We start from the raw sequence: 24,484 nt of genomic DNA, 5'->3' as shown, positions 1-24,484 counted from the left end.
AGTGTTGTTGAAGTTTAAGGCTTGAGAATCAAAACCAAGAATGAGAATATTGGCATCCAGCAGAGGAGGGCAAAAGTAGCTCATAGAACCATAGAAACCAGCCAACAGGTTCACCCAACCACAATCTGAAGAGACAAGATCAATTTAGGAAAGCAGGTAAAATCAGGCCATGAGAGAAAAGTCAACATTTCTGATAAACTGAAGACCTCACATGCCTTAGGCACTTGGAAGATTTAGAAGTAAGAGGGATAATGTGGTAACATGAGTGTGGTTAGCCTAAGCAGCTAATAAGGGCCAATAGTTCCTTCTGTCTTTTCCTGGTCAGTTTATACTAACTACTGACACCCAGAACATTCTGAAATTTCTCAAAGTTCTCCCTCCCATTTAAGTGATAAAAGGAACATGAGGGTAACTTCAGTGTAATGATTTATAAGGAACTGTCCCACGTTTTTCATTTGTTTAGAACAGAGGTCAGCAAATTTCTTTTTGGTAAAGGGCCAGGTAGTACATATTTTAGATTTGTAGGCCATACAACCTCTGTTACAACTGTTAATTCTGCTTTTTTAGCACAGTAGACAATACACAAAAGAATGAACATGCATATGTTCCAAAAAAACTTTAATTTACAAAAAGCGGCAATGAAGTTGCTAACTCCTGATCTAGAATTTGGTTGTATTAAATATTGTTATTCACAATTATTACATTACAAACTAGTTTTTAGAAATATTTTTATTACATACAAATTTACATAATAAAGATATTTTAGAAAGAATTTGATCAATGATGTTTTAACAGTGCTTTAGCTAATATTAAGTGCAAAGAAATTTGATTTTGATAATCTACTTTCTCATTTAAAACTTAGAGACTAATGTGTCTTTAAAAAAGACATTATATGGCTTTATTTTACTATAATATATTATGAAATCTCTGAAGGTCAATCTGTGTCAGTTAAATGCTGAGGATTTTATTGTAGGGAAAATACAATGAAAAAATATGTACATGAGAAATATTTTAAGATGATTTTAAGTATAATTTTTATTATAATGTAAAATCTAACTACATGTTTAAAAAATCTAAGATAAAGCATGGAGATTTAAAAAATGTATTAGCAGTGGATTTACTGATGGAAGTAATCATTTAATAATATATACATATAAAAATATATATAATATATACATATAGCAAATCATTTTGTACACTTAAAACTAATACAATGTTAAATGTCAATTATGTCTCAACTAGAGACCCGGTGCATGAAATTCATGCACATGGGGGTGTGTCCCTCAGCCCAGCCTGCACCCTCTCCAATCTGGGACCCCTTGAGGGATGTCCAGGTAGGATTGGGCCTAAACGGGCAGTCGGACATCCCTCTCACAATCCAGGACTGCTGGATCCCAACTGCTTGCCTGCCTGCCTTCCTGATTGCCCCTAACTGCTTCAGCCTGCCAGCCTGATCACCCCTAACCACTCCCCTGCCAGCCTGATTGCCCCTAACTGCCCTCCCCTGCAGGCCTGGTCACCCCTAACTGCCCTCCCCTGCAGGCCTTGTCCCCCCCAACTGCTCTCCCCTGCAGGCCTGGGTCCCCCCCAACTGCCCTTCCCTGCAGGCCAGGTCGCCCCCAACTTCCCTCCTCTGCTGGCCTGGTCACTCCCAACTGCCCTCCCTTGCAGGCCTGGTCCCTCCCAAATGCACACCCCTGCTGGCATGATTTCCCACAATTGCCCTCCCTTGTAGACCTTGTCCCTCCCAACTGCCCTCCCCTGCTGGCCATCTTATGGTGGCCATCTTGTGTCCACATGGGGGCAGTTATCTTTGACCACATGGGGGCAGCCATCTTGTGTGTTGGAGTGACAGTCAATTTGCATATTATTTTTTTATTAGATAGGATAGAGGCCTGGTGCACGGGTGGGGACCAGCTGGTTTGCCCTGAAGGGTGTCCCAGATCAGAGTGGAGGTTCCCTTGGGGCATGCGGCCTGGGTGAGGGGCCTGTGGTGGTTTGCAGGTTGGCCACACCCCTCGGTGACCCAAGCAGAGGCCCTGGTATCTCGGTTTTATTTATCTTCTATAATTGAAACTTTGTAGCCTTAAGCGGAGGCCAAGGCAGGCCAGGGCTGTAGAAACTTGGCTTCCTCCATTGCCCGGGGCAACTCAAGCCTCCAGTTCTCTCCGTGGCCGCAGCCATCTTGGTTGGGTTAATTTGCATACTCACTCCTGATTGGCTGGTGGGCGTGGCTTGTGGGTGTGGCAGAGGTACGGTCAATTTGCATATTACTCTTTTATTAGATAGGATAATTTTAAAAAGTCCACTAAGGGGCTTTTCTATTTCAAACCTGTTATTTGATACTAGAAGGCCTGCACACGAATCCATGCACCAGTAGCTCTCTGCAGGGCCTGGCCGCTCCGCACCCACTGCCCGGAGGCTCTCCGTGGCCCAGAGGCCCATCTGCGGCCAGGTGCAGAATGCTTGCCTCATTGCTGGGGCAATGATGCAAGCGTTCCATGCCCCAGCCTGGCCAGAGGCCCACCCTCGGCTGGGCATGGAACACTTGCCTCATTGCTGTGGTGATGAAGCAAGCATTCCACCAGGCCACTCACGCTGTCTGCTCTCAGTGGCTGCCCCCCATTACTGGGGGACTCTGGCAGGGCTGAGAGGACTGGGTGCCGCCATCTTGTGGTTATGGGCCCTGCCATCTTTGTGATGGAGTGATGGTTAATTTGCATATTATCCTTTTATTAGATAGGATTAATTCTGATATGAATAGTAACAGTAAGGGTGAGCTTATAAGCATTTTATGTCCCTGAGATAATGAAGATCAGTAAAATATATTTTTTAAAAGTGGTATTGAAAAGTGCTTTTTGCTGGTCATCTGTTTCATTTCACGCAGTGGCCAAAATAAAAAGCACTTACTATTATTTTTGTTTGCATGGTTTTCAGTAAGAAATCACTCTCTGGTTCCATCACCCCACTCAGGATGCTAAGTAAACCTGTGGGGACAAATTCTATGAAGGAGTCCAAGAGGCCAAGTGATCAATTCTTTCCCAAAGGAGCAGGATATTGCTTATTGTCTACAGACCTTTAAAGAAAATGAAAAAATAACAAGGGAAGAACAGCGAAGAAATTGCAAAGTTCCCAAAGTGTATTTACAGAACCATTTAATTTTCTCAGTCAAGATGTTGCAAATAATAATGTGTAAATCATGCTTCTCTTTGTTAATATGTTCCATCAGGTTCTTGTTTTGAGGGAAAACAAAGACCCTGTTGCTTGAGTGTTTTCCTTTATTCAGTATGATGACTTTTCAGCATTTCTATTTATTTATCATTAATACTTAGTTACCACTTTTCATGTTTCAAGAGCTAAAAAGGCAAATTAATTCAAGTCATTCACAATTCAGTGTGATGAATATGTGTTGAGTATCTACTATGTGCCTAGATTGAAATGGAACAGTGAACAAAGCAAAGATCCCTTTCTCGTGGAATTTATAGTGCAGTAGAGACAGATAATAAACTATAAATGCATGAATAAGTCAAGTATTTAGTAAATTAATCAGTGATAAGTGATGGTGAATTCCAAAGGCTGTAGCAGGGAGTAGGGAATTACAATATTTAGTAGAGGCAAAAGCAGGTTCTCTGGGAAGGTGAAATTGTGAGCAAAGACTTGAAGGAGGCAATAAGTTAGCCAAGACCATCTCTGGCAAAGAATATAGAGTTTCCCAAAAATGTATACATATACTTTGAATAATTATAAAGGCAGTGTTTATTAAAATACATTTCATTTTCAAAATTGAGCTATCAGTTGTTAAAGTGTGTATACCTTTTTTTTGTGGGGGGACACCCTTTATTTCAGGCAGAGGATCTAACTAGAGCAAAAGCCCTAACGTGGGAGTGTCCCTGGAAAATGGAGGCAAAGATAACTGTGTCTGGAGCGAAGTGAGGAGTTGGTAGTGTAAAGAGTTCATGGATTATGGGATTTGAGGATTGGGACACTTTAGTGCCTTTTACTTTGAGTAGGATAAAGATCCATTGAAGGGTTTTGAACTAAAGTCAGACATGCCCTGACTGGTTTTAATAGGATCATTCTGGTGTCCATGTTGAGAAAAGACTGAAGGAAAGTAAAGATAGAAGGACGAAGACCAATTAGGAGGCTATTGACATAATCCTGGTAAATGTTGATAGTGATTCTGAGTAATGAGAAATAGATTCTGAATAGGAACCAAAGGATTTTCTCTATTGTTAATTGATGCATTTGAGGAACAGCCACCAATTGAATTGTGCTTATTAACTACACCACTTACTCAAGAACCTCCATAGCTCATAAATATGTACTGCTTTCTCCTGATATCTCTAAATAATTGGAGGCAGATTAAAAAAAAAATGTTCTAATTCAGACTCAGGAAAAAGAGAGAGATTGTTAAGAACATTGAAAAGATGGTAGACAAAACTAGAATAATTAAAATATCAATTAAATCAGGCTGAACATGTGTGATACAGACATCAGAAGCTAGATTACCCTAGTAGTACAGGACTTGGGACAAGGTAAAAAGATAGAAATCACAGCAAAGAGAGTTCTAATGTGTAGCTTTACCAAAAAAATGTATAAAAATTATATGCAAAACATTACTTTTAAAAGTTAATTATATTTGATTCATTTGGTAATGCATTTATTGTCTATCAGTGTATAATAAAATATCCTCAAATTTACCAGCTTTAAACAGACATTTCTTATCTCATAGATTTTGTGGGTTAGAAATCCAAGCACAGTTTTAGCTGGGTGCCTCTGGGTCAGGGTCTCTCATGAGATGCCATCAGGTGTTGGTAGGGACTACAGTCATCTCAACTGAGGAAGAATCCATTTCTGAGCCTTTGGCATGCCTCAGATCCTCATTGGTTGTTATCTTCAGATATCACTTCCTTTTTTGTGAATTTCTCCATAAGGCTACTCATGACACTACAGCTGGGTTCCCCTAAGAAAGTTCAGTGAGAGAGGGAAAGACAGAGAGACAGAGATGATATAGATAGACAGATAGATGATAGATAGGTAGATAGATGATAGATAGATAGATAGAAGGCATCTAAGGTGGAAGCCAGTCTTCCTGTAACCTATGAAATGACATCCCAACACCCTTTGTTACATTGTATTCTTAGAAACTAGCAATCAAGAGAATGAGATTATACATGGACATGAATGCAAGGAGGCCAAGAACACTGGTACCATTTTGGGATTAGTTACCACAAGGGCATTCCATGGCACAAGAATTTAGGTGATATATACCTAAATAATAGCTACAGTAGACTCATGCAATTCTTTAAAAATTGATATTCTCTGTTAACTAGATAAATCATAAATTTCAGTCTACCTAATATGGTTAACTAGTCAGGTTCCATTACTTGTTCTGAGTGCATACATCCATTCATTGTTAAAGTTTGGATACCACAAAATGTTTTAATGTCTAGAAAACCAAATTTTGGAGTAAATATGGCTATAATGCCAAAAATAGTCTACATTAATTTTCTGAATATCCTATTGTAAAAATATCACAATCTTTTGAACCACTTGTAATAGATTTATAAAAGTACCCTTTATTTTTTTTTATTTTTCAGAAAATGATAAATCAATTAAATTACTTACTGAAGTTCAGTAAGAAGAAACAAATAATTTATTTTTCTCCTAAAAAAGTCCATGATATTTTTCACAGTGGAATAGAAACTAGGGAATGTTTAATTAATTGCTTAGTATCTACATTCAATTCTCTCATATCTTAGTATTTAAGTTAAAAATCAATAACCACTCTGGAAATACTTTTAGAAATGTGCTTAGTGTGCTAAAATACACATAAAATAAAATATATCACTATTACTCTTTTAAGTGTAAGGTTCAGTAGTATTAAGTACCTTTACATTGCTGTGCAGCCAACCTCCAGAACTTTTCATTGCACAAAACTGAAACTCTCCACTCATTAAGCAATAAATGTCTATTCTCTGCCCCACAACCTTTTGCAACCACCATTTTACTTTCTGTCTCTATGAATTTGGCTGTTCTAGGTTCCTTTTATAGGTAGAATAATACAGTATTTGTATTTTTGTGACTGGATAATTTTATTTAGCATAATGCCTTCAAGGTTCATTCATATTGTAGAATGTGTCAGAATTTTTTTCTTTTTTTAAGGCTGAATAATATTCCATAATATGTATATATCATTGTAGATATGTTTATCTACAAAATCAGGTTACTACATCTTTGGCTAGTATAAATAATGCTACTATAAACATGGCTGTTCAAATATCTCTTTGAAACCTTGCTTCTAATTCTTTGGGTATATACCCAGAAGTGGAATTGATTAATCAAAAAATAATTATATTTTTAATTTTTTGAGCAAACATTTTACTGTTTTCTATACCAGGTGTACCATTTTACATTCCCATCAACAGTGCACAAAGATTCTAATTGTACCACAAATTTACCAACACTTATGTTCTGTTTCATCTATAGTAGCTGTTCTGATATGTGAGAGATGACATCTTATTGTGATTTTGATTTGCATTTCCCTAAAGATTAATGATATTGAACATATTTTCATGGTTGTTGTTTTTTTGCCATTTGTGTATCTTCTTTGGTGGAAAAATGTCTATTCAAATCTTTTGCCCATTTTATTTTTTTTCTTCATTGATTAAGGTATTACATATGTGTCCTTATCGCCCCATTATCCCCCCAACCCTCCACTCATGCCCTCACCCCCATGTTATCTGTGTCCATTGACTAAGCCATATTAGGCTTATATGCATGCATACAAATCCTTTGGTTGATCTCTCCCCCTTACCTCCACCCTCCCCTACCTTCCCTCTGAGGTTTCATGGTCTGAAAGATGCTTCTCTGTCTCTGGATCTGTTTTTGTTCATCAGTTTATGTTGTTCATTATATTTCATAAATGAGTGAGATTATGTGGTATTTATCTTTCTCTGACTGGCTTATTTCACTTAGCATAATGCTCTCCAGTTCCATCCATGCTGTTGCAAATGGTAAGAACTCCTTCTTTTTTACCGCAGCATAGTATTCCATTGTGTAGATGTACCACAGTTTTTAATCCACTCATCTGCTGATGGGCACTTAGGCTGTTTCCAAATCTTAGCTATAGTAAGTTGTGCTGCTATGAACACAGGAGTGCATATATCCTTTGTGATTGGTGTTTCTAGTTTCTTGGGATATATTCCTACAAGTGGGATCACTGGATCAAATGGGAGTTCCATTTTCAATTTTTGAGAAAACTTCATACTGTCCTCCACAGCGGCTGCGCCATTCTGCATTCCCACCAGCAGTACACGAGGGTTTCTTTTTCTCCACATCCTCTGCAGCACTTGTTTGTTGATTTGTTGATTATAGCTATTCTGACAGGTGTGAGATGGTACCTCATTCTCATTTTGATTTGCATCTCTCAGATGATTAGTGACTTTGAGCATGTTTTCATATGTCTCTTGGCCTTCCTTATGTCTTCTTTCAAAAAGTATCTTTTTAGGTCCGTTGCCCATTTTTTTATTGGATCATTTATCTTCCTTTTATTGAGTTGTATGAGTTCCCTGTAAATGTTGGAGATTAAACCTTTATCAGTAATAACATTGGCAAATATGTTTTCCCATGGAGTGGGCTTTCTTGTTGTTTTGTTGATGGTTTCTTTTGTTGTGCAAAAGCTTTTTATTTTGATATAGTTCCATTTGTTTATTTTCTCTTTAGTTTCCATTGCCCTAGAGGCTGTATTGGTGAAGAAATTTCTTCAGCATATGTCTGAGATTTTGCTGCCTGTGGATTCCTCTAGTATTTTTATGGTTTCCCATCTTATGTTTAAGTCCTTTATCCATTTTGAGTTTATTTTTGTATATGGTGTAAGTTGGTGGTCTAGTTTCATTTTTTTTTTGCATGTATCTGTCCAATTTTCCCAATACCATTTATTGAAGAGACTTTCTTGACTCCATTGTATGTTCTTGCCTCCTTTGTCAAATATTAATTGAGCATAATGGCTTGTGTTGATTTCTGGGTTCTCTATCCTATTCCATTCATCTACATGTCTGTTCTTGTGCCAATACCAGGCTATTTTGAGAACAGTGACTTTGTAATACAGCTTGATATCTGGTATTGAGATTCCCACTTACTTTGTTCTTCTTTCTCTGGATTGCTGCAGCTATTCAGGGTCTTTTTTTATTCCAGATGAATCTCTTGGAGAGTTCGTTCTAGGTCTCTGAAAGGTGCCATTGGTATTTTAATAGGGCGTGCATTGAATCTATAGATTGCTTTGGGTAGTATGGACATTTTAATGATGCTGATTTTACCAATCCATGAACATGGTATGTTCTTCCATCTGTTTATGTCTTTCTCTATCTCTTTTTTTGGTATCCTGTAGTTTTTCCTTTTGCTCATTTTAAATTATGTTGTTTTGCTGTTGGATAGTAAGAGTTTTTTAAATATATATTCTTAATATTAATTCCTTATTAAATATATGTTTTGAAAATATTTTTCTATTTTATACATTGTTTTTTACTCAATTGCTTTTGTCCTTTGAGGCACAGACATTAAAAATTTTGATGTCCTGTACTTTTATTAATTCTATTAATAGCAAAGCAAGAGATAACTCTCTCTACAACTTAGAAATTAGCAGTGTAGTGGTCATATGAGTTTCAGTCTAAATTAGATTTTAGAAATCTCTATGTACCTTTTTTTAAAATATATTTTTTATTGATTTCAGAGAGGAAGGGAGAGGGGCAAGAGATAGAAACATCAATAATGAGAGAGAATCATTGATTGGTTGCTTCCTGCATGCCCTCTACTGGGTATCAAGCCTGCAACCAGGGCATGCGCCCCTGGCCAGAATTGAACCTGGGACCTTTCAGTTAGCAGGCAGACACTCTATCCACTGAGCCTAACCAACTAGGGCTCTATATACCTTTTGATGACCTACCAGGATCCCAACAAGTTAGTTTATGTGAGGGATTTTGACTTGCTTTCACAGGTATAGAGTGTCATAAATAATGGGAGAGAAGAAAGGTAGGATATTGAAAAATTTATGAGGCTAGTGGATTCTCATAGTCATGTGACACTTTTGAGAAAAACCACTTATCACTTTGAGGGGTAGTGGGTTAAACCAGGCAACACCTGCTATTCCTTCTCTGCACTTAGCACAATCCAATTACCTTATATACATTTACTAAGTAAATGCTATATAGTCTTTATTTCATATTTTCTCATGCAGATGTGTTTGCTTTGCATTTGACCGAGTATTGGCTTCTAGAGTTGCAGAGACCATGCCTAGGTAACCAGCCAAAGCAGACCTGTGTTTCACAAGGTATATTCAAGAATTATGACAAAGATGAAATTTCAAAGCACTCTGCACCTGGACATTGTGAAAACACCTCTTGGAGAAGCAGGCAGACAGAACTTATAAAGGTCAAACCAAATGAAAAAGACATTGGGCCAATGCAGACAAGTATGTAAGGACATCAGGGAATCTGCCATTTGTCATAATCTTGTTAGATATGGAAGCCTGAAAAGGTATATCTCCTAACTTTTCTGACTCTAATTTTCTAAGTTCAGGAACCTGATTTACATATTTAGCTTTTATATCCCAAGTTCCTTGCCTTCATTGGCTTTATTCTGTCTCTGTCATCCACTTTTCTTCCTGTATTCATAAATTGAAAAATATTAGAGCTTATGATGTGTCAAAAACATTAAAGGCAAAGCAAGCAAACAATTCTTGCTCTACTAGAATTGACAGGATAATAGAGGATAAAAAGTAAAAAATAGAAAAGTACAAAAGAATGTGACAAGTATTTGATAAGTAAAACATAGATTGCTATAATAGTATAAAGGAGAATTTCTAAACTAGTTCTATAGTATCAAGGAAAGCTTCCCCAAAGAAGTTGTGTCTAAGTAAGACTTGAATTGTATACATAATTTAGCCAGAGGAAGAGTATATGTGTGTGTGTCTCTGTGTGTGTGTGTCGGGGGAGCGGGGGGGAGGGAGGTGTAGTTAATTCAAAAGGAAGAGACTGTGCAAAGTTCTGAAGGAGAGAGAATGGCTGACAGGGAGAGAGGGAGAGGGAAAGGAGGAGAAGAAGAAAAGGAAGAGGATAGAGAGAGGGGGGGTAAGGGAGGGGAGAGAATATTGGAAAAGAAGGGAGGGAAGAGAAAGGAAGAGGAAAATAGAGAAGAGGAAAGAGAGAGGATGGGGGGAAAGGGAGAAGATATCTTAAAAACTAAATGGTTGGAAAATTTAAAATGACAAAGAAGAATAGTAAAGAGAGCCCACAAAGTAAAGAATCATGTGAGCTAAAGAATTTTAACTTTATCTTCAATGTAATAAAAAGCAATTGATAAGGGAAAACACAATAAGATTTACCTCACACCTATTAGAATGGCTATTATCAAAAAGAGAAGAAATAGGTGTTGGATGTGGAGAAATAATTGTTGATGTAAATGTAAATCGGTTCAGCCACTATGGAAAACAGTATGGAGATTCCTCAAAAGATTAAAAATAGAACTACCATGCGATCCATACATATTATAAGAACTACCATACATATTATTAATGGCTCAATAATATATAGTGGTATATTGTTTAACCATTAAAAAAGAATGAAATCTTGCCATTTGAAACAACATGTTGGCCCTAGCCAGTTTGGCTCAGTGAAAGGGTTCTGGGTTAGATTCTGGTCAAGGGCATGTACCTTGGTGTGGGCTTAGTCCCTAGTAGGAGGCATGCAGGAGGCAGCTGATCGATGTTTCTCTCTCATCAATGTTTTTAACTCTCTATCCCTCTCCCTTCCTCTATGTAAAAATCAATAAAATATATTAAAATAAAAAAAGAAACAACATGGTGGACCTTGAAGGCATTATGCTAAGTGAAATAACTCAGAAAAAGAAAAAACAAATGCCATATTATCTAACTTATATGTGGAATCTTTTAAAAAAAGAAATTGAATTCTAGATATAGAGGACAGATTGATGGTTGCCAGAGGTAAGGGGTTGAGGGTGGGCAAAATAGGTGAAGAAAGTCAAAGGTACCATTGCATCACAACTAAGAATTTTCTTTTTCCCAATAAAATTTTATTTACAAAAATGGGCAACTGTGTTTTCTGCCTATCCTTTTGGAAACAAGGAGTGACCTTGACCTGTCACCAGCACCAGGTATAAGAGGTAGATGTGGAATATGGTGAAAAGATTGGGTTTTTCTGTCCCCAGCTTTTTCAGATGCAAGTGCCAGAAATTCAACTCAAATTAGCTCAAGGAAAATGTAGTGGGGGAGAGGGAGTACTCAGGTAACCTAACCATGGGTAAGCTTTAGGACCTGCCCTCTGCTTATTCAATGTTTTGTCTCTCCTACTATCAGTGGAGTATTTTTCTGCATACAAGTTCATTGGTTGATCTCTTCCCACCCATCCTCTTCTGCCTTCCCTCTGTCCATCACATTATTTTAATTAACTATAATCACCATACTATATATTACATGATCTCACTCATATGTGGAATCTAATGGACCAAATAAACTGATGGTCAAAAATAGAGCCAGAATCATAGAAGCATGAACAAACTGTTGAACCTCAGAGGGAGGCATGGAGGGTGAGTGGGAAGAGATCAACCAATGAACTTGTACACATACTAGTATATTCATAACCCGTAGACACGGACAATGGGGTGGTGAGGGCCTTGGGGGTGGGGGGACGGGAGCGGGCTGGAAGAGGTTAATGGGGGAAAAGGAAGACCTATGTAATACTTTCAACAATAAAGATTGAAAAAATAAAATAATGTGATGGAACACTTTTAAACATAGTAGTAATACATGCATAACTTTGCATTTTAGAAAAAAAATCACTGTCTGAAGTCAGGTTAAAGGAAGATCTAACTAGAGGAAAGGAGACCCCTAATGAGGCTACTGGAAATAAAATGATGGACTGAATTAGGTGAGTCATAGAGGGGATAAAGAAAGAAATGATGAATTTATCCATAGTCAGGAATTCTAAAGTAAAAAAGAAAGGTAGCATCCAAGGATAATACTCAGATTTCCAGTTTTGATCTGTATGTGGAAAGTGAGATGGAGCAGGCTGATAGAAAAGATGAGCTCAGTTTTGCAACACTTGACTTTGGTGAATCCATTGAACATGCAAGAGACATCTTATAGAAAGGAGGGAGGTTGCCCTGAAAAGAAGAACTTGAGGGTCATCAACATAAAGATAGAGGGTTATTAAAGCCACAGCAAATTAGGAAGACATTTTCTAGAAAGTGTGCAAATTGAAATGAGAAGGCAACTCAAGATAGAACCTTAAGAAATACCAAAAATTCAGAATTCTACAAAGGAATCTGAGATTTCAATATCACTGACATGGGATGGAATGAGTGTAGTGGTAAGGAACAAAGAGTGGTAAACAATTTGAAGAGGATCATAGAGGTCAAACCAATACTGTTGTAATGAACTAGTTATGAATAACTGGAAAGGAGCAAAGAGAAGGCTAAATAGTATAGGCATGCCATTTGTGCAGTTTTGCCAGGAAGCTGCAGTTTAACCATCACCAAGTAGCCACCAGTCTGTTCCCCACTGATTGCTGGGGGAAGGGACAGGACAGGGGATAATGGATGCACATCCAATAAAGTCTGGGTGACATAGGGAAGGTACTTAGGTACAGGCCATTGGCCAGAATAGGCATGGCCACTGCAAAAGTGGGAAGATTTGAGATATTTAATCCCCTAAACAAAGGAGTTCCCTCTCTTGGTTCTCTTGTGTTTTCAGAACTCCTGAGACTCTTGTTTCAGGGTGCACTCTCTTGGCTCCCCTGCATTTCTCCACATGGCCCATGGCCATGTGTACCCCACACAATAGGTGAATGTACAGCAAATAGTCTGACCTAATTCCAACATGGAGTGAAAACGTTGGACTGTAGCTTTGCTTCTAGCTCTACTGAATCCCCAGCTATACATCTTCCAAGACTAGATTAAGGAAAATGGGACTTTGGAAACACAAGGATGTAATTCCATGCAAATAAAAATCATTCATTCTTCCATGTGAGTCTCAGGAAATTCTTTTTCTCAAGATATCATAAGCACCCCACCCCTAGTATCTCATTTCCATTTATAACAAAAGGGAAGTTTTCTATAATTGAGCAACATTTCTTGATTTGGTGGCAGGAAGTTGGTGTTATGTTTTTCTCTGAACAAATAGAAAAGCTTATCTACCAATAGTGAATACAGAAGAATGAAGGATTTGAAGAAAGGGTGGAGAAAATTCAAGAGGGAAATATAAACGTTATTAAAGGCCTAGTTGAATTTGGGCACTAGGAATTTATAGTGTAACCAACATGTACAGCTGTGTGATCATCATCAATAACACTCAGCTGTCTTGGTTAGATGTAGAGAAATGTTTGCCTGAGTGTTTGCAACACAGTGGTAAAAAGGCAATGGAAAATATTATGTTAAGTGAAATAAGCCAGTCATAGAATTTAAGTACCATATGATTTCACTCATATGTGGAATCTAATGAACAAAATAAGCAAAATTAAATAGAAAGAGATGCATAGATACAGAGAATAGACTGACAGCTACCAGAGGGGAGGAGGTTGGGGAGCTAGGTGAAATAGGTGAATGGATTAAGCAAAAAAACAAAAACAAACAAACAAAAAAAAAACAACCAAAAAAACAAGAAAAAAATCATAGACACAAACAACAGTATGGTGATTACCAAAGGGAAAGGTAGTGGGGGCAGGTAGAAGAGGGTAAAGGGGGGATAGATGGTGATGAAAGGAGACTTGAGTTTGGGTGGTGAACATAAAGTAAAATATACATATGATGTATTATAGAATTGTACATTTGAAACCTATATAATTTTATTAACCAATGCAACCCCAATAAATTCAATAAACATTAAAAATAAAATAAAAATACTAACAGAAAATTTTTTAAAGGACAATAGGACTAGGGTGTAAAACAGTTGCCAAAAATGTGGTTGAAATGACACCCCATGACATCAAAGCAAGACAGAGACAGAAAAAAAGATGGAGCCAAGGGAGGAGGGTAGAGGGATCACAGGCTCCCAGCCCCCTGTAGTCAAAGAGAGGGATGGTGAGAATAACTGAGTGATGGGGCTTATAGGAAGAGATCTGTGGTCAGAATGGGGCATTCAGATTTAATGTTTCAGAGGTGGGAAAGTTCCAAACATATTAGATTGTGAAAGAAAGGTATAGATGAACATATAACTGAAGGTGAAGTAACCAAGGAATCCTATCTAATAAAAGAGTAATATGCAAATTAACCATCACTCTGCTACACCCACCAGCCACGCCCACCAGCCAATCAGGAGGGAATATGCAAATAAACCCAACCAAGATGGCTGCAGCCACAGAGAGCAGGAGGGAGGCTTGGGTTTCCCTGGCAATGGAGAAAGCCAAGCTTTCCTCCTGCCCTTGCCAGCCCAGGCCTCCACTCACTGCTACAAAGTTTCAATTATAGAAGATAAATCCCAACAGAAATGGCGGCAGCCATGGAGTTGGAGAGAGCAGGAGGCTAGGGTTGCCCGCGGCAATGGGGGAAGCCAAGCTTCTGCAGCCCTGGCCCGCTTTGGCCTCCGCTTAAGGCTACAAAGTTTCAATGATAGAAAATACATAAATCCCAACAGAAATGGCTGCCACCATGGAGCAAGCAGAAGGCTTGGCTCCACTCCAGGCTACAAAGTTTCAATTGTAGAAGATAAATAAACCCCAGATCCCAGGGCCTCTGCTGGGTCGCCGGGGGGTGTGGCCGGCCTGCAAACCACCACAGGCCCCTCGCCCAGGCCACCCCACACCCCAAGAGAACCCCCACCTTGATCTGGGACACCCTTCAGGGCAAACCAGCTGGCCCCCACCCATGCACCAAGCCTCTATCCTATCTAATAAAAGAGTAATATGCAGATTGACCATCACTCCAACACACAAGATGGCTGCCCCCATGTGGTCAAAGATCCTGCCCCCATGTGGACACAAGATGGCCACCACAAGATGGCCAGCAAGGGAGGGCAGTTGGGAGGAACTAGGCCTGCAAGGGAAGGCAGTTGTGGGCAATCAGGCCAGCAGGGGAGGGCAGTTGGGAGGCACCAGGCCTGCAGGGGAGAGCAGTTAGGGGTGACCAGGCCTGCAGGGGAGGGCAGTTAGGGGCAAACAGGCTGGCAGGGGAGCAGTTAAGCATCAATAAGGCTGGCAGGGAAGTGGTTAGGGAGTGATCAAGCTGGCAGGCAGAAGCAGTTAGGGGCAATCAGGAAGGCAGGCAGGTGAGCAGTTGGGAGCCAGCAGTCCTGGATTGTGAGAGGGATGTCCGACTACCCGTTTAGGCCCGATCCTGGTGGGATTGGGCCTAAGTGGGCAGTCGGACATCCCTCAAGGGGTCCCAGATTGGAGAGGGTGCAGGCTGGTCTGAGGGACATCCCACCCCTGTGCACGAATTTCGTGCACCGGGCCTCTAGTTGAACAGATAAGGGTCAAACTCAGTTTGAAGTAGAGAGTATTAAAAAAAATGAATTAGATGCTAAATCATTGAAGGCATGAGGTGAGTGCCCAGAAGATAAGTACACGGCAGTAGCAAAGAAGCTAGAGACTGATGTAACCTGATGGAATAATCTCAAAGCAGTAGGGATTTTTGCATAAGGCTAATGTTCTGGAATCAGCACTGGGGATAGTGGAGAACGGATGACATGAGTTCTTATGTAAGAGCTGGGTTTCTGCCAAAGCAAAGGAAAGAGGTTTAATGAAGAGTTTGAAGATACAAAGAGGAATTTTTGTTTACTTTGTATAGGACACAGTAGAAGTGAGTTCATACATGGGTATTTTGGGTCAGGAAAAAAATGTACCAAAAATAGGAAGAGGGGGAATGTGATTGGAAGAAAAGTGACAAAGGCTAAAAGAGGATGGCAGGCAGGAAGCAAGGTTTTTAAAACCCACCTTAGCAGTTCCTGGTGGTCTGCTGCCTAGTTTTTGGAGTCTGTTGATGGCCACAGAGGTCTAGGGCTTGGCAGTTGCTCTTTAAATGCTGAAGGTTTCTCAGACTTGTTAATTAAATGTATCCACTTACCGCCATCCCCCCCCCCCCCCCACAACACACACACACTTTATTATATGACTCTGATCTACTGAAATATTCCTTTGGCTCAAATTCCCATTTGTTCAACTTCAAATTAACAAAATAGCCTTAGTTCCCAATTATTTGCAGTTTTGTTTGCTTCTTTGACATGATATTCAAGCTAATAACTTAGCATGCTAAGATTTTCTTGACATACTGTGTTTATATTTGTCAATGACCTAGTCTATGACCAAGTAATTTACTAAGTGTAATACAATGGCTTCCATTCCTCTTACTATCATCTCCATCAACAGTCACCCATAAATATTTATTAATACAAATGTAAAATAGCCCCCTCAGGTTTGGTTTCAATCTGAACTTCACAAGACAATTTTTAAAAATTCTTGTGATGTTTTTGAAGGCATTTCTGACATAAGCTATATTTATTTAAAAAACAACAACAGAGAAATCATAAAGAAATAGAAAGTCTTTTTCAAAGATTCTAGTTTCATTTTTTCTCAGTTTTATTGAGCTGTAATTGACATATAACTTTGTGTAAGTTCAGGGTGTACAGGATGTTGATTTTATACACTTACATATTATAAAATGATTGCCACCAAAGAGTTAACACCTCCTGTACCTCACATAATTAACATTTTTAGAGAGGTGAGAACATTTAAGATCACTTTGTTAGCAACTTGCAATTATATTATACAGTATTGTTAGTTATAGTCATTATGCATTAGCTCCTCAAACTCATTTATCTTTTAACTGAAACTTTTTACACTTTGACCATCTCCCCATTTCCAACCCCATCACAGGCCTTGGTAACCCCCATTCTACTTTCTAAAGGAACAGAAATTTGTAATACCCAAAGTTCTAGGCATTTAGGAGTATTCAAAGAATTTTGAAAGGATGATATAAGTGCTTTTTTTAAAAGTAGTTTAGTCTCATATCTATTAAACTATCCATGGCAAAAGATTTATTTTTAATTTCTTACTCATCGAAGACCAATATTTCTGCAAAAATAAGTACTTTAAAATGAAATAAAAGGCATACATAAAATATCTCAATTTGTTTCTTAAAGTCAAGATAAAAATTATTCTGTAAAATTGATACAAAAATTTCTAAATGTTTATTCTTAATGTCGTACTCATTACAAGCCAGTAATATGTGGATGTCAGGCTGTGAACCACACTTTGAGTAGCACTGGCTTAGTGGTTTTCAACTAACATATTTCTAGAAGTTCACTCCTAATTCCTATAGAATCCTTTGTTTTGCAAAAAAAAAAAAAAAAGAAGAAAAAAAAAGAAACTAAGATGCATATTAAAATCAGTGCTTTTCTCATAAATAGGAATCTTATTTATATCCATCTTGCTATATATTGTATTATCTTACATCTGATAATTTTTCTGTGTTTCAGTATAAAAAATATGAATAACGACAAAATGAAAAATAAAGGAGTCATAGAAGTTGTTTTGTATTATTAATTTATAATCACATATAATATTACATTTCATTTTCTATCTATTCATTCTAAGCAAGCACAGCTCTTACCAGTAGTCAGCATCATGAGAGTAAAATGGTCAGTAAGATTTCCTTTGAAGTAGAAGTGAAGTGTCCTTTTCCTCCAATTTCAAGTGATAGACTACTGAGTCACTAAGGAATGCCAAAAACTAGTACCAATTTTAAGACTAAATTGACAGTGTGGACAATAAATGTAAGAATATTTTAGTGATCCATTTCAAAATTTGAAATAATCTGTTTTTCTGCTGGAAATTATAAGTGGCTAACTTGGCTAAATATTATATCTCAATCTAGAGTGAGCTTCTCCTTTGAGGACACAGTGAGCCATTTCATTCTAGTTACTGTGATGTCAGGCAGCATACTTGCTCTCAACCCTGTTCCATAGGCTTTCTCTCACTTGGCAGCTGTCCCCCATGTGTATAGCTATAGTATTTGGATTTCTTTCCCATTCCCTCATCCACTATATCACTTACTATGGCGATAATTAAAGCACCTATTTCAGCAGCTTCTGATCAACTGTGGAGAGAAATATAGGGCACTTAGCATTAAAAGACCCCTTAGGATTGAAATCATATCAGGCATCTTCTCAGATCACAGTGGAATGAAATTAGAAATCAACTACAGTTAAAAAAAAAGAAGAAGAAAAGAAAAAAATAAGAAACATTCAAACACATGAAGGCTAAATTGCATGTTATTAAGCAATGAATGGGTTACCAATGAGATCAAGAAAGAAATAAAAAACTTCCTGGAAACAAATGAAAATGAACACACAATAACTCAAAATCTCTGGGACACAGCAAAAGTAGTCATGAAAGAGAAGTTCATAACACTACAGGCTTATCTCATAAAAAATTAAAAATTAATAATAAAGCAGAGTCAGTAGAAGGAAGGAAATAATAAAGATTAGAGCAGAAATAAATGACATAGAGACTAAAAAATAATGAAGCCAAGGGCTGGTTCATTGAAAAAACAAACAAGATTGATGAACCATTAGCCAAACTCATCAAGAAACAAAGAGAGAGGGCCCAGATAAATAAAATAAGAAATGAAAGCAGAGAAAGAACATCTGACACCAAAGAAATATAAAGGATTGTAAAAAATACTATGAACAACTACTAGTATATGCCAATAAGCTGGACAATATGGATGAAATTGACAAAGTCCTAGAAAACTACAATCTTTCAAAACTGAATCAGGAAGAATCAGAAAACCTGAATAGGCCAGTAACAACTGATGAAGTAGAATCAAAAGTAATCAAAAGACCCACAGAAAACAAAATCCCTGGTCCCAATAGCTTCACAGAAGAGCTTACCAAACATTCAAAAAAGAACTAAAACTTATCTTGCTCAAACTATTCCAAAAAATCCAAGAGGAAGGAACACTTCCAAGCTCTTTTTATGAGGCCAGCATTTTCCTAATTCCAAAACCAGATAAAGATACTAAAGAAAGAAAATTACAGGTCAACATCTCTCATGAACATAGATGCTAAAATCTGCATCAAAATATTAGTAAATCAGACCGAGCAATCTATCTATATATACAAAAGCCAAGCAACCAAACACCAGAACAACCAGAATGACTGGAATGACCAGTCACTATGACGCACACTGCAACAGCCAACTAGCCTGATGGGGATCCCAATTGGTCCTCCCAACCTCACAAGGCCCCTCCCCCAAGCCCCTGATTGGCCTCCCACCCCGATTGGAGGTGGGGCCAACTGGCAACCACCTGCAACCCTGTCCCTCAGCCAGCCCCACCCCCAATTGCCCCCCACCTCAATTGGGAGCAAGGCTGGCCAACCCACTGTCAGGCAGCCCCTACCCGAGCTGGTCTGGCCCCGATAGGCCCCCATCGGGGTGGGCTGGCCAGACCCCAACCATGCACGAATTCATATATTAAAAAGATCATACACGATGAACAAGTGGGATTTATTCCAGGGATGCAAGACTGGTACAATATTCACAAATCAATAAACATGATACATTACATAAACAAATTGGAAGACAAAGACCACATGATTATATAAATAGATGCAGAAAAAGCATCAACAAAATCCAAAACACATTTTTGATAAAAACTCGCAGCAAAGTGGGAATAGAGGGATCATATATCAACATAAGAAATGCCACATATGACAAACCTACAGTGAACAACATATTCAATGGGCAAAAACTAAAACAATTTCCCCTAAGAACAAGAACAAGACAGGGATGTCATTTACACCACTCTTACTCAACATATTACTGGAAGTCCTAGCCACAGTGATCAGACAAGAAAAAGAAATAAAAGGTATCCACATTGGAAAGGAGGAAGTAAAACTCTCATTATTTTCAGGTCACATCATATTGTACATAGAAAACCCTAAAGACTCCATGAAAAAACCTAGAGATTTAATAAATGAATTTGGCAATGTAGCAAGCTATGAAATCAACACCCAGAAATCTATGGCATTTTATATACCAACTAGGGGCCCCATGCACAAATTTGTGCACCTTGAAAAGAACTGTGGGCCTTGAGGCTGCAGTGGGCACAGGGGTGGGTCTTGGCCCATCCTCCATGCCCCTGCCCAGCCCCTCCCACTACAGCCCCCTGTCCCCTGTCTGTCGGCAACCCCACTCCCACTGCCACCGCTCCCACACACTGACAGCGCCAGCCCCACTTGCACCCACTGATGGCACGGAGTGATTGGGGCCAGCACCAGCAGCGGGTGTGAGTGGGGCCAGCAACATCAATGGGTGTGAGCAGTGGCTGCTGCCCCAATCGCCCTTCAGGAGCAGGGGGAAGTGGAGAAGCCCTCAGGGGTGATCAGGGCCAACAGCCACTGCTTGTACCCGCTGATGGCACCAAGTGATCAGGACCAGTGCCAGGCACCCACAGTGGGTGTGAGTGGTGGCTCTGGCACCAGCAGTGGGTGCGAGAGGCAGCTGCCTGCCACAATCGCCCCTCAGGAGCAGGGGGAGGTGGAGAAGCCCTGAGGGGTGATCAGGGCCAGCAACCACTGCTTGCACCTGCTGATAGTGCCAAGCAATTGCAGCCGGCACCGGACATTGGCAGCAGGTGCAAGAGCCTGGCTAGACCACAGCGCGTGGGAGCAAAGAATTTTCAGTAACCACCAGAGGCTTGCTCTGATGACAGTGACCTGCTCCCCACTTTGGTCTGGTGCCCCCGCTCACCTGCTCCACCATCCCGCCACAGAGGATGACCACCATGTTCCACACTTTGCGGCCTGCCCCCAACATCTGCCATGTTCTGCAGGCACCCCCTGGTGGTCAGCACACATCATAGCGACCAGTTGTTCTTTTGGTTGTTCCACCATTCGGTCTAGTATTTGCATATTAGGGTTTTATATATATAGATAATTCTCAGGAAGAGAAACTAAACAAACAATCCCCATTTACCATTGTAACAAAAAAATTAAGATACTTAGGAATAAACTTAATCAGGAGCTAAAAAACTTATACCTGGAAAACTGCTGTATGTTGAAAAAAAGAGATTGAGGAAGATATAAACAATTAGAAGAATGTACTATGTTCGTGGATTGGTAGAATTCACATCATTAAAATGTCTATGTTACTCAAAGCAATTTACAGATTCAATACAATACCTATTAAAATACCAACAGCATATATCATAGATCTAGAACAAGTACTCCAAAAATTTATATGAACCCAAATAAGATCCAGAGTAGCCACAGCATAGACTTAAAGTCAGTAAGTACAATAGGTCCTCAGGTTACGTCGGAGATCCATCCTACGGCGCAACATAACGCGATTTTCACCGTAAGTCGGAACCCACCTACATAAGCACCTATGTCACTCACATGGAGCACATACACAGCAGTAATGAAGTGAAATAGTAAAAAAAAATTAAAAGAAAGATAACAATTTCTGACTTTTACTTGTGGTAAATAAGTAATAAAAAACATAAAGCACATATGTACATACGTCAAAATGACGGAACTTTTTATTTTTTATAAATAAATGGGAGATGGTGACGTAACCATGAAACGATGTATGTTGAGTCCAACATAACCTGAGGACTGCCTGTAGTGAAACCATACATATCCTAGAAGAAACCATAGGTAGAAATATCTCAGACATCTCTCATAGCAATATGTTTACAGATAAATCTCCTAGGGCAAAAGAAACTAAGGAGAAAATAAGCAAATAGGACTACATTCAAATAAAAAGCTTCTGCATAGCAAAAGAAACCATCAACAAAATGAAAATGGAGCCACTGTATGCAAGAACATATTTGGCAAAGATACATCTGATAAAGTTTAATGTCTAAAATATATAAGAAACTCATAGAACTTAACAAAAAAAAGACAAACAATGCAATTAAAAAATGGGCAAGGGACCTAAATAGACACCTCTCCAATGGGGATTAAAGGTAGCCAAGAAACATATAAAAAATGCTCAAAGTCACTAATGATCAGAGTTATACAAATTAAAATGACAATGAGGTATCACCTCACACTTGTGAGAATGGCTACCATCAACAAATCAACAGATGACAAGTAATGGCGAGGGTGTGGAGAAAAGGGAACCATAGTACAATGCTGGTGGGAATGCAGACTGGTAGAAAACAGTATGGAGTTTCCTCAAAAAATTAAATATGGAACTACCATTTGACCCAATGATCCTATTTCTAGGAAAATCCTATATAATAAAAGGCTAATATGCAAATCGACCAAACAGTGGAATGGCCAGTTATTATGACATGCACTGACCACCAGGGAGCAGACACTCAATGCAGGAGCTGCCCCTGGTGGTCAGTGCTGGGCTCACGGCTGGCGAGCACAGCGGTGGTGGTGGGAGCCTCTCCTGCCTCTATGGCAGCGCTAAGGATGTCTGACTTCTGGCTTAGGCCCGCTCCCCCCTGAGTGCACGAATTTTGTGCACTGGGCCTCTAGTATCCTAGAAAAGAAAACACCAATCAGAAAGAATGTGTGCACCCCTATGTTCATAGCAGCACAATTTACTAGTACAATAGTTAAGATCTGGAAACAATCCAGTGTCCTTCAGTAGATGAGTGGATAAAAAAGTTGTAGTACACTTACACCAGGGAATACTATGCAACAGTAAAAAGAAAATCTCTTATCATTTGAGACAATATGGTGGGATCTAGAGAGTATTATGCTAAATGAAATAAACCAGTCAGAGGACAAGTATCACATGATCTCATTCATATGTGGAATCTATTGAACAAAATAAACTGATGAACAAAATAGATCCTAAGACATAGAAGCATGGAACAGACTGCAGAATCTCAGAAGAAGATGGGAGTGGGTGGGTAGGGAAGAGATTAACCAAAAAACATATATGCATAACCCATGGACACAGACAATAAGGTAGTGATGGCTGAGGGGGGGAGACAGGGTGGGCTAGAAGGGGTCAATGAGAGGAAAAAGGAGACATATGTAATACTTTCAGCAATAAATATCCTATCTAATAAAAGAGTAATATGCAAATTAACCATCACTCCGCTACACCCACAGCCTAAATGCCCAACAGCAGATGAGTGGATTAAAAAACTGTAGTATATCTACACAATGGAATACTACGCTGCGGTAAAAAAAGAAGGAGTTCCTACCATTTGCACCAACATGGATGGAGATGGAGAGTATTATGTTAAGTGAAATAAGCTAGGCAGAGAAAGATAAATAAATATCACATGATCTCACTCATTTGTGGAATATAATGAACAGCATAGACTGATGAACAAGAACAGATCCAGAGACTGAGAAACATCGAACAGCACGTCATACCTCAGGGAAGGTAGGGGAGGGTGGGGGTAAGGTGGAGAGATCAACCAAGGGACTTGTGTGCATGCATATGAGCCTAATCAATGGACACACAACAAGGGGGTGGGGCATAAGTGGGGGATGGGGAAATAAGGACACATATGTAAAAAATAATTAAAAAACAATTAAAAATTATAAAAAAATTAAATTAAAATAAAATATTAAATTTAATCCATACTAGTAGTCACCATAACCTTAAGAAAAATTCTTTCATGTGACAAAGATTTTTAAATGAAACTCTCTGTAGCCCAAAAATTATTTTGGAAGGAAACAAAGAGAAGTTTCCTTCAAAAGTCGTAAGGATTGTAATTGAAAGTCAATATATTTGGCCTCTTGAACTAAAGTAAGTAATTTGTGTTTTTGCCTCCCTGACAAAGTTTATATAAAGTTACAAAAAGGAATTGACAGCCAGTTTGAAATTGAATTGCCATGGCCTAGAGCAAAGAATATCCTTACATGATATTATTCTACAATGTCATTATAATTTTAGATATTTTACAACAGCATATTGTACAATTATCCGAAACAAACTTACAAACTAATTCTTTGAATGTTTGGCAGCAATTTAAAAAAAAAAAAAAAGGACTTGAAAGGATTTAATCCCTTTCAGAAGGAATTAGGGTGCTGGGAAGGCACTTGAGCATTCTATATTGGCCCCTCTTGCCTTTTGTGCCAAGAGGGACCCTCTTCTCACAATCCAGTTGCCCTCAGCTGTTGCCTGAGCTTTCTGTTCATGCTGAGCTTGAAGCCTCGTGGTGGCTGGTACCATGGATCTGTCTCTCGCCCAATCATGTGAGCTGGGCCCTCCCTGGAGAAGAAACCTGAGTTCCCCGAGATGTGTGATCAGGGCTGGGGCCCCTCCAGCAGGCCAGGAGATCCCAAAGCAGGTGCTGGGCATGGAGGCCACGGGGACATAGGCTACCAAGGAGACAGAACTGAACCTCACATCATCCTGCTTGGCCCCGGAGGATGACTGGTTAGCCAGAGACGGGTAAGATTCCTCAGGGAAGGAACAACCTAAGACAGGCACAGTCGCTGAGGGGCCATCAGGAGAGATCTTGGGGATCAACAGAGGTGGGGCACAGACCCTCA

This window comes from Plecotus auritus (assembly GCF_963455305.1).
Source record: "Plecotus auritus genome assembly, chromosome: 2".
Lineage (NCBI taxonomy): Eukaryota > Metazoa > Chordata > Mammalia > Chiroptera > Vespertilionidae > Plecotus > Plecotus auritus.
The sequence above is the reverse complement of the archived record's forward strand: the minus strand, read 5'-3'. Positions refer to the sequence as shown.